Source organism: Balaenoptera ricei, chromosome 8 (assembly GCF_028023285.1).
Source record: "Balaenoptera ricei isolate mBalRic1 chromosome 8, mBalRic1.hap2, whole genome shotgun sequence".
Taxonomy (NCBI): domain Eukaryota; kingdom Metazoa; phylum Chordata; class Mammalia; order Artiodactyla; family Balaenopteridae; genus Balaenoptera; species Balaenoptera ricei.
In genome coordinates, this window is record NC_082646.1 from 25,826,633 (window position 1) to 25,838,517 (window position 11,885).

Consider the following 11,885-nt stretch of genomic DNA (forward strand, 5'->3'; position numbering starts at 1 on the left):
GAAAACAAGCAGGAACCTGTAGAGTCCACCCAGATTAAAAAAAAAGCCTTTCCATGTCCCCTGTTTCTTGTTTGTAGGGAAAAGTTTTCAGCCTACTAGAGCTTCCCTGAGTTCCAAAGGGCAGATTCAAACAGTTACTAATTAGGGGAGTGAGGGAATGCAGAAACAAAGGAAAGGCAGTCAAGAAAAAAATAGTGCAGCCATGAGGCATGGTCCTGGTTCCTCCTCAAGGGATATATATAACAACCTGATACATTTATCTGAGTTCTTCTATAGGAAATAAGGCCCACACCCAGGTGGAGGATGACAACTTCAGGCTGAGCATAAGCACATGGACCCCAGATTGGCTGGAACCAGGGGCTGATGATTGAGATTCCTGAACACCACCCTGTCACCTCACCACCCACCAATCAGAGGAAGGTAACACACCCTGCAGATTTCCCCCAAATTTTGCCTATAAAAACTCTTTCCCTCAAATCATGGAGAGTTCGGGTCTTTAGACCATGAGTCACCCCATTCTCCTTGATTTGTTGGACCTTGCAATAAACCTTTCTATGCTCCAGATTCTGATGTTTTGGTTTGTTTGGCCTCACTGTGTGTCAGGCACACGGCATCCCTATAAATGACTTTCTGCTATGAACTCCAAAATGTAAAACCGACAAAAGCAGATCTGCTTTCAATAAAGTGGGCATGGGCCGGTGTCCGTTTCCTCTTGCCACTCCCGTTGTGTATGGTGACTACCTGAGGCATCTTTAAGAAACCCTAAGGCTCAAAGGAACGTAATTAAAAAATTAATAGTGTTACCCAAAAACTGGGTTGGCCTATTGGTAGGTGTCGAACCAAAAGACACAACCAAGCCAAAGATCAGGAGAAGGAAAGATTTATTATTACTTGCAGCAAGTGGGGAGAATACTGGGGATCTTTCCCAAAGCAGTGTCTCCCCGAACAGCAAAATTGCGGAAGTTTTAAGCTAACAGTACATGCGTATTCAGGAAGGGGCTTGGGCAGTAGGCAGAGTCCAGGCTTTAGCTGATTAAAGTCAGAGAAGGTCAACATCATCCTCCCTCAGGTTCCAGTTGATCTGGTGGTTGAATACTTCAGGCTAATCTTTACCACTGAAGCAAAACTGGGAGTTTTTACAAGTGATAGATTGTCTTTTCTATTGTTACTTCTCTTGCCTGATACCAGGCAATGTTTCTGCATTCTTTTGTTCCCTTAAGATCATTAATTACTGAGACCTGTTCAAGGGTAAGCCCTGTGGCCAGGCTTAGATAACAAAATGGCTTAAGTCAAAAATGGCTTCTCTCCTGTCAAGAAAGTCATGCCTGGTTCTCATTCTTTGGGGACTCTCTGCCCTATCTGCTTTTAATAGTTTGGTCCAACTGTAAAATGGATTTTACAAAGAAAGAACTGAAATACAGAAGAGTGACAACAGTTACCAGGGTTAAATACTTGTTCTCCTATGCAGGGTGTTCTCTGTTGTACCATGCTGCCTTTAAACCAGCATATAGAATGAATCAGCAAATATATATTAGCATGACTTATGTGCAGTACTTGATCCTGGGTGCTAGAGTGTAAGATACAAAAGTATAAGCTGTGGGCTTCAAAGAGTTTATAGCTTAATTAAGAAAAATTGAATTAACAATGTAAAATTTGAATAGTTTAAAGAAACCAGGAAGTGGGACCTATCTGACTACTGTAGGGTCACTGAGGGCTTGGTTTGTTCTCACAGTGAGAGCATTTTGAGCACACCTGGAGTCCCTTAACTTCTCACCTGTAGGCCCAAACCTGCCCTAGCTTCTTCCCCCAGCAGGGATTTGAAAGCCTCCATAGGGCTCCTACCTGCTGCTCCGTTTCAGGTTTAGCCTGTGAGCTCTTCCAAAGTGCTTCCTGTCCATTGCTTCTGAGCCCATGTCCTGGGAACAAACTTGTTTTCCGTGAGAAGTGAGACCCTGCTTTGCTTTTGGGAGTTCTTCTAAAGAGAGCGTTTTACCTGTAAACTCTGATGACTAAAGCCTTTTACCTCCTGGTGGACTTCCTGGTAAAGATGCTTGCTGGGAATTTCAAGAATTGCCTGCTGTTGGATCTCTCTTTTTTGTCACTGTTCTGTGATGACTTTGCTACCTTTATGTTGCTTGCATGTCACTTACAAGTGTGTCCTGCTTTCTGAATATACTGTTTTCGGGCAACACTGGTGGATTGATGTCTAGTTTCTATGTGTATTTCTGCACATTCCCCTTGGGTTTAAGCAGACCTTGCTGGTAGTGGCTGAAGAAGTCCTGACTCTTCTTGCTGGTGGCTTCTCCTGTTATTAGCTGTTGCTAGACTAACTGAATGTGTTTTGTCCTTACTTGAGTACATATGTATCTTTTAGGCCTTTATGTCCACTAAGGAGTTGGAGAGTTGTTTTTGACAACCTAACTTGCAAAGAAGAACATGAGTGGACTATCAGCCTCAGCTGTGCCTCCCAGGTCCTGACTTAACCCTTGCAACAATTTGCTCTATGGCATCTAGACAAGCAGTTATTGGAGGAGAATTCTGCTCTGAGTTCTTACATCTCCTTCCTTACTGAGGAGGACCAACTCTTGAAGGCCCAGCATATGGGACAACTCATCACAGTGAAGCCCACCTCACGGACAGTTTGACATGTGAGGAGGAGTTACAGAAATCCTGTCTAGCAATTTGGTGTTGACTTATCTTTTTCTAGTTTTCTAGGACCTAGAATCTAGTCATGAACTCTTTTACTGATCACATGAATAGAAGGCTGAAGATCATTTGCCTCAAGGGATAAGCAACTTGCTATGTGAGTAACAACCCCCATGATGGCACTTATGGATGGGCCCTGACAAACCTGTGGGGAGAAAAACAGCGGTAGTGTGAGAGAGAAGCAATAAAGCAATTTTTAAATCCTAAGCTAGAAGTCTTTCTCCAATAGAAATTGAAGTGTATCACAGCAGAGAGGCGCTCAAACCCCAAATGTTTACAGCAGACCTATGTCAATTGTGGCAGTCAGAATTTTCCAGCCATATGTTCAATGTATACCAAGGGTGGAGATGGCTAAGCTCCATATTAAAGGCCTTAAGTTCCCTCCTGTCTGGGCTGCTTCATGTTGTCCTCTTTCAGCATCTGTACATAACTTGAAACTCTGGCTTCCCAGCCTGTGCTTGGTTATAGAAACTGCCTAGTTTGGAGTGATGGGGGTTGCATTTTTCACACCCTCTTCTAATAGGACTGGATCTTTGTCAACCTTGGCTACGTCTTTAGTGATAGATTGTTGGCTGAAGCCTCAATCTCCAGTTCCATATAGGACCTCACCTACAGGTACTTCCTTCTAGCACTCATGATATTCTCTAAGTACATCTTATTTGGCTTGGCATAGCCAGACTCTAATTTGACACACCTGAGCATTGAGCCTTCCTTTAAATGCTATCTCTTCCATGGTCCATGTCCTTTTAGTGTGGGGACCAGCATTCCATAGCTAATGGATGACATTCCCAGTTACCTCTCAGTTTTTTAGGAGCAAGGGGGTGTTCTCACCATGTTTTTCATGGCCTGAGGGCTTGGATCATGGTGATCAAAGTCTGAAACTCAAGTCTTCAGGAATTTCTACATATCAGACTTCATTGTGAGGCTCTCTTGCCCCCTTTATATAAGAAATAAACCCAGGGTACTCCTCTGGCTATTGAGTATTCTGTTTTTGCCTGCCTGGCATCCTGTACCTTGGGACCATCTCTGGCAAGCACTTGTTCCAAACCTGACTAGCCAGGAGAGTACGAGATTGGATCATGATGTGAAAGAAGAGAGACTTGAGAGGACTGTTTTTGACCTAGTAGATGCTGGCTTGAGGCTGTGCTGTGTATCTGATGCTGAGTACTAGGTCCTATAACTTAAAAGAAGAATAGGTGAATAATTCTTGCTTAATCTGGTCTCTGGACCAGACAGACAACCCAATATATGTGATCTTAACCCTGCTTTAACAGAAAAATAAGCCTAGGGGAAGTAGCACCCTGAACCACATTTATCCCTTAGGAAATGCAAATGATCACTCAAATCTAAAGGTTTTTGTTTAGAACACTAAGCAAAGGTTCTCAGCTCTTCTTCGGTTAGTAGTTTGACCCATTTCTCCACTTTCAGTGTCCCCAGATACTTATAGCTTCAACTTTCATCTCTGCTATAGACTTGTCTAGAACTAAAGACAGTTCTAGATCATCTTGAGACCAAGCCATTCTTTATAAAATGGCACAACCAAGAATGCATGGCATTGTACTAGAAGTGAACTCTTTACTGTAATATCTCTCCTTTTGGTGATTAGGTCTCATAATCCCTCGCTACCCATTTCTTTAAGATACTGGGAAAATCATTCATTAGCCTTCTGTTGTCTGACTAATTTTGACCCCCTGGTTTCTATCCTCCATCACTGTATTTATTCAATACTTCAACAGCTAATGAAAAGGAAGGAGGCACTTGTGATCTACACCATTCAATTTTAGGTGCTCTTATAGACATCTACAGTACAGCCCAAGAAACTGAACTACCCTTAAAGAAACAATCATTGTCCATTGCCAAAATACCTCCTAGCCTTGACCCCAGTCCTCCTGGGGAGTCTGCCCATATGCTCCCCACCACTACTTTAATAATTGGCGAAACCACGGGCCCAGTTTAGATTTTTGGCACTGACCACTCTGTCATCATCTTTGGTTCCCAGTCAGACTTGCTTTTTGCTCTGTTCTGTGACTTGTGGCTTAAATTCTTGTTCATCTTTCTGTTTCTTATTACAGTCCTTTGGTGTCTGTTACTTCTAGTTGATTTTTCTTGGTATAAACTGGGCTGGATTTTGAGAGACCTTTTGTTACCATGGTTCGGTAACAGCTGCTCACTACTCCTAATTTGATTTTAGTGCTTAGATTCCTATTCATTCTCTGAATGGGAGAAGCCTGGGATCACTTCAGTGATGTGGCACCTCCTAAAGGCCTCCATACCAGCCAGAAGACTTTGGTGATTTAGGAGCTCTTGAGGCAGGATCCTAATTTCCAAGTACTATTGATATTTGCCCAGGACTTTGCCTTTTTTGTTTCTATAAGTTCCTGCTTCCACTGTTGCCATCTCCTGATCAAAAGTGCCTGCTATATTAAAGAAATATGAGCTTACCATATTTCTTTAGGTCCTAGATCCCCATTTCTTTAACAATTTGTCCCTAACTCCTTTTGTTTCCTGAACTCTCAGCCAAGGCTTGTCTAACCACCTCACCCACCCCAATCTCCTTGAGTTAGATTAGAGCCAATTAACATGAAGCCACAATAAGATTTATATTCATTGGACTGGAAGAGCATTAAAACTATGCAGGAATTTGTAATAGAGGGGATGACATAAGAAATCTGTCAGAGACTCATAAACCCCAAGCAAATATTTTCACAGGCATGGAAAACATTTTAACTTGAGATCATGGTCTACCTATGTCATTGCCTCAGTAATTCAACTTCATTAAATTTCTTGTTTCAAATGATTTTTCAAAGTTATTTCTATTAATGGCATGGTTAAATTTTATGAAGAGTTCCATAATCAATGCTAATTATTAATTTCTCATTCTGAGAATGTCAACAGGCTTCCTAGAGATGTTGAAAAGTAAATTCTAGGTCTAGTTAACATCCTATTAACCTACATGGTTTGAGAAAATGTTGATATCCAACCATTTCTGGCATGAACTGAAACAGAAGAAAACAAGACAATTAATGCTGCTTGTCTTCTTGAAAATTAATAATATAGCATCTAAACTTTCTGTTAAGATTCTGGACACACTATCTTTATTGAAGGTTAAAGTTATACTGTGTAAATTATTTTTACATGTGTTTGCTTAAAAGATGCAACCATTTAAATAAAACCTTTTTCATGTTTATCATGTCTATATTTGTCTCATAACTCTTGGATAGACTTCAAAATAACAAGGACAGGGCTTCCCTGGTGGCGCAGTGGTTGAGAATCCGCCTGCTAATGCAGGGGACACGGGTTCGAGCCCTGGTCTGGGAAGATCCCACATGCCACGGAGCAGCTGGGCCCGTGAGCCACAACTACTGAGCCTGCGCGTCTGGAGCCTGTGCCCCGCGACGGGAGGGGCCGCGATAGTGAAAGGCCCGCGCACCGCGATGAAGAGCGGTCCCCGCACCGCGATGAAGAGTGGCCCCCACTTGCCTCAACTAGAGAAAGCCCTTGCATGAACCGAAGACCCAACACAGCCAAAAATAAAATAAAATAAATAAATAAAGTAGAAAAAAAAAAAAAATAACAAGGACATTTTCTCTGCAATGGTGTCCCTGAGTATAATGGTTGCAATTGGAAAAGAGCCGGGCGTTTGGGTTGGAGTCCTGCTTCTATTACTAATTATGTAACCTAGGGAAAGTTGCTTAACCTTGCTGAGCCTCAGATTCCACATTTGTAAAACTGAGGACATAAAACTTATTCCTAGGGTTGTTCTTGCTAGGATTAAATAATAAAGTATGTTAAGTGTAGTAAGTACTTAATACCTCACTAAAATGTAGCTGTAGATAGATATGTTTTATAAAACTGTGCCCTTTTATTCATGTAGGAACACAGACATGAATGTAAATCACTCTTAAAAACTATTTCCTACTTAAACAGCTTATACAGTTTGTCTTTTAAGTCTCAGTTGCTATATCTGTAAAATGGGATATGGAGATATCAATAATTAGAATAGTTTTGAGATAATTTTATGGGTTCTTTAATAATCTGAGCACTGTATCATCTGGCTTCTTGGTCCCTTGTACCTTATAAAGTTACAACATTTCACCTGAAATAAAAATTCAAAATATATTAGAAACTTGACAGTTTGTTACTCTGGAGCAGATTTTTAAAGAGCTCTATGTTGATAATTTTCTTCAGTGGTTGCTAGCAAGATTGCTTGTTAAGCATGCAGATTGTTGGGCCCTGGCCCCAGAGATTTTGAAACACACACTATAATCCATTGGGGTTCAGAGAAACTATTAAAACTTATATTGGCTTTTAGCTGACTCATTATATCTAATGGGGTCTGGAACTCTGCGTTTTAAACAAGTACTCCAGTGATTCTGATACAGCTAGTCTGAGAACCATCCTTTGAGAAATATGCCCGAGGGCAGTGACCTCTAATGTGCAGTGTACATAACTTAGGTTATCTGGAAGAATATATTAGAAATTCTATTTATGGTTTTGTCAAAATCAAATTAATCTCCACTCACATTTAGTATGCTGGAGGTTTCATTAGGTCTGCATGTCTGATTGTCACATGTCACAGATTCTGAGAGGTGCTCTAAAAAAACACTGTAGAGTGGGAGTTCGCAGGCAGGGGAGCTGCTTCTGGCACCCTCCCTCCTTAGCTTTAAGCAAGACATGATTTTTGTACCTGGTATATGCTTATATAACCCAAAAACTATTTTTGCAAAATGGACAAGTGGGTTAGAAAACTCTAAATTCCCTACAGTGAAGTTGAAGATAATAATTGAAGCACAGATAACCAATAGAAAATGGCAAAATGGATGCTCTTAGTATGAGGTCTTAGCCATAATGTAAGTAAAAGCTAAGACCATCTAAATCAGCTCTAACAAATCCCCCCAAATTAGAAATGATCATGAAGATTATATGAAATGTGGATTTACATCCAGGATAGTTAATGATGAATTTGCCATCTCTGGGCAAGTATCTTTGTATTTTGGGGTCTTTGAGAGATTAATGATAGTATGAAGCCATTAAATTAGTTAGACATTTTAAAATGAATTGTTTATAATTTTTTAACATCTTTATTGGAGTATAATTGCTTTACAATGTTGTGTTAGTTTCTGCTGTATAACAAAGTGAATCAGCTATACATATACATATATCCCCATATCTCCTCCCTCTTGCGCCTCCCTCCCGCCCTCCCTATCCCACCCCTCTAGGTCATCCCAAAGTATCAAGTTGATCTCCCTGTGCTACGCAGCAGCTTCCCACTAGCTATCTATTTTACATTTGGTAGTGTATATAGGTCAGTGCCACTCTCTGACTTTGTCCCAGCTTACCCCACCCACACCGTGTCCATTCTCTACGTCTGTGTCTTTATTCATGTCCTGCCCCTAGGTTCATCAGAACCTTTTTTTTTTTTTTTTAGATTCCATATACATGTGTTAGGATATGGTATTTGTTTTTCTCTTTCTGACTTACTTCACTCTGTATGACAGACTCTAGGTCCATCCACCTCAATACAAGTAACTCAATTTCATATCTTCTTATGGTTGAGTAATATTCCATTGTATATATGTGCCACATCTTCTTTATCCATTCACCTGTTGATGGACATTTAGGTTGCTTCCATGTCCTGGCTATTGTAAATAGTGCTGCAATGAACATTGTGGTACATGTCTCTTTTTGAATTATGATTTTCTCAGGGTATATGCCCAGTAGTGGGATTGCTGGGTCATATGGTAGTTCTATTTTTAGTTTTTTAAGGAACCTCCATACTGTTCTCCATAGTGGCTATATCAATTTACATTCCCACCAACAGTGCAAGAGTGTTCCCTTTTCTCCACACCCTCTCCAGCATTTATGGTTTGTAGATTTTTTGATGATGGCCATTCTGACCGGTGTGAGGTGACACCTCATTTTTGAGAGAAATCTTTTTTTGTAGAGTTAAGAGAAACATTTAAAAAAATTGTTTTATCGTAACTTTTAAAAATCCATAAATCCCACTCCTCTGGCCACCCTAAAGATCTGTTATCTCTTTACTCTCTTCTACTTGAAAAATATGTTGCAGAACAATATTCTGTGACGTAAGCAGGTCTTCAGGCTCTAGAATAAACCATTTTCTGGGGGAGGGGTGGTGGTGGGAATTGGCCAATACTTTGCAGCTAACATGTTTTGCAATGGACCAAAAAACAATCCTCCAAGCAGAGTTTTGTGTTTTGTATTACAAATTAAAGTCTGGCTCCTTTTCTTTTTCTTTTTGGTTGCTTTTGCCTCTCATTACTGCATGGGAATATTTTCACCATATGACTTATAAAACTGGAAACTTTTCATTGAATTTTTATCACTATAGCATGAATAATTCATTCAGTCCTCAAATGTCACAATGAACATCAAGTGGTTTTACATAATGCATTCCTGATGGAGTTTCAAGAAGCCAGCAATCCAGGGATGCAGCAGAGAAGACAAAGTTTGGAAAGGAATTTCATATAAATTTATCATTTAACCAGGAAGGATAAAATAAGTGGAGAGAAAAGACTGAGAAATAAAAGTGTGGTTTTTTTTAAAACCAAAAATAGGAAAAAAAGCAAAACTAACACACTTGTCACTGGGGACAGAGGGGGAAAAAAACAGAAGGTAGCCAAAAACAGATGGTCTGGTGCGGGGGGCAGGAGGGGAAATTAGGAACCTCATAAGTATAGGAATTGAATTTGAAACTGTAGTAAAATGGTATTACATTTCGGAACCATAATAAATATTTACAGTTTTCAAGGACTCTGGGAACATTTTCAATGTTATCTGAGTGAGGAATCTTGAATGAAATATAATAGCTATTAGAATTCTACCTTTGAATGTTTATTAGTTGATGAGAGTACTCCTCCTTCTAGCATCCCTTTCTTTTAGGTTTTGAGATTGACCATATTATGGTAATCCAGCCAAATGAAATTTTCAAGCCCTTTATGGAACAGACTGTTTATTGTCTATTCAACAGCTGTTCTCTCATTTTTTCTTGCTAATAGAACCCTAATTTTATTTTTCTCCTGATAGAGTGTAGCCTATCAAGATCTCTTCGTCTCAGGGAGGATGGGCCTCATACCAGCCCCATGGAATTAATCATCACTAGCTTACACTAGTCATGGTAATTCCACTCCCTTTAGCTAATGATTGGCCTAGGGTAAGCATGTGTAAGAGTTTTCTATTGCTGCTGTACCAAATTATCACAAATTTATTATTTCACAGTTCTGTAGGCCAGAAGTTTGGGTTGGCTCACTTGGTTTCCCTGCTCTGAGTTTTTTAAGGACAGAATCAAGGGGTTGACTGGCTGGGCTCTTATCAAAATGCTCTGGGAAGGATCTGCTTCCATGTTCATTCAGATTGTTGGTAGAATCCCATTCCTTGAGGTTGTAGGACTGAGGTCCCCATTTCCTTGTTGGCTATCAGCTGGGGACTGCCTGTAGCTCATAGGAGCGTCTCTTCAGTCTTTGCACATGGACCATTACATCTCAGAGACAGCAAGGGTGTGTTGAACCCTTCACACTTGGAAACTTTCTGACTTTTGCTTGGTCTCTCTTGTTCCAGCCCTGGTAAATGTTTTGCTCTTAAGGAATCATGTGGTTATATTGGGCCCCTAGATAATCTATTTAAAGTTTTGCAAACAATTATATCTGCATATTCACAGATTCCCAGGATTAAGGTGTGGATATCTTTGGGGGTCCATTATTCTGCCTACCATTATATGTTACACATAAATAGTCAAAGAAAAAAGGGGGCTTCCATTGGAGGCTTCATTTCCTAGGTGAAAAGATAGAGACTCTGCTCTTTTTATCCAGCTAGAGACGCTAGTGGGGGGACAAGGTGTCTGGAGTGGCAGCAGCTACCTTGTAACCAGGAGACGTCAAGAATGAAGATAAAAGTCAACATACCAAGGATGGTGGAGCAGGAGACTAGAAAGCACCTAGGTCCTCTTGATGATATTTTTGAATAGCAGAACCAATGCCAGTGATTGCTTTTGTCTGGACGGCTTGTCATTTGAGGAAAAGTAATGATTTGTTTACAAGCACTCAGTTCAGTTTTCTGTCACTGGCAACCAAAAGCAATTCTAAATGTTATGTTGCTCCTAGCCCTGATTTCTGGAACTCTACTGTGGGACACATCTCTACTTTTCCACACTTTAAAATGTAGTGTTGGCCAATCTGATTAAATTAATTTATATTGTAATTCATAATAAATGTCATCAGTGGTGGTGTCAAACTTAGCTTCACCTTGAGACTGTATTCAGGATTACAGAGTCCAGGAAGAGGGTCCAGGGGTCAGCAAACTATAGCCCATGAGCCAAATCCTGCTGGCATAAGCCATGGAGCTAAGAAAGGTTTTCATATTCTTCTTGGCCTGCACCACACATCATGTGGGATCTTCCCTGACCAGGGATCGAACCCGTGCCCCCTGCATTTGGACAGTGGAGTGTTAACCACTGGACCACCAGGGAAGTCCAAAAGGCTTTCATATTCAAAAAACTTGTAACTCCACACCGCCCCCCCACAACAACAACAACAACAGAAAAGAATATGTGACCACAAAGCTGAAAGTTTATTATCTGGGCCTTTATGCAAAAATCATGCCAACCTGTGCACTACTCCCGCAGAGGACTCACCTATCATGAAGTTGAGACTGGGGTTTTACTAAGGGAAGAGTTATTAGGTAAGCATTTAATACCTTTGAAAAATTGTTATAAATCACTGTGTAAAGCTTTTGGCACAGGTAAAGATGAATTCTATCTTCAAATTAGGTTTCTTTTCAGTTCAACATTTATTGAATTTCTATTATTACAAGAGTATGGAAGACACTGGAGTTACATAATGAATAAAACAGGGTCTTAATGTAGCTGGAAATCACTTCAGGGAGTCATCTTCTCTGGCAGAAATTATTCACACAATATTCCGAACAAAAGATAAGGGCCTGTATAAAAAGGATTGCATGCAAAATTTTATGTGGATTGGGAATTCCCTGGCAGTCCAGTGGTTAGGACTTGGCTCTTTCACTGAGGGGGCCTGGATTTGATCCCTGGTTGGGGAACTAAGATCCTGCATGCCGCACAGTGTGGCCAAATGAAAAAAAATTTTTTTATATGTATCTACTTTTTTCTAAGGATATGGAAATACGAATGGACAGCAAGTGGTTGG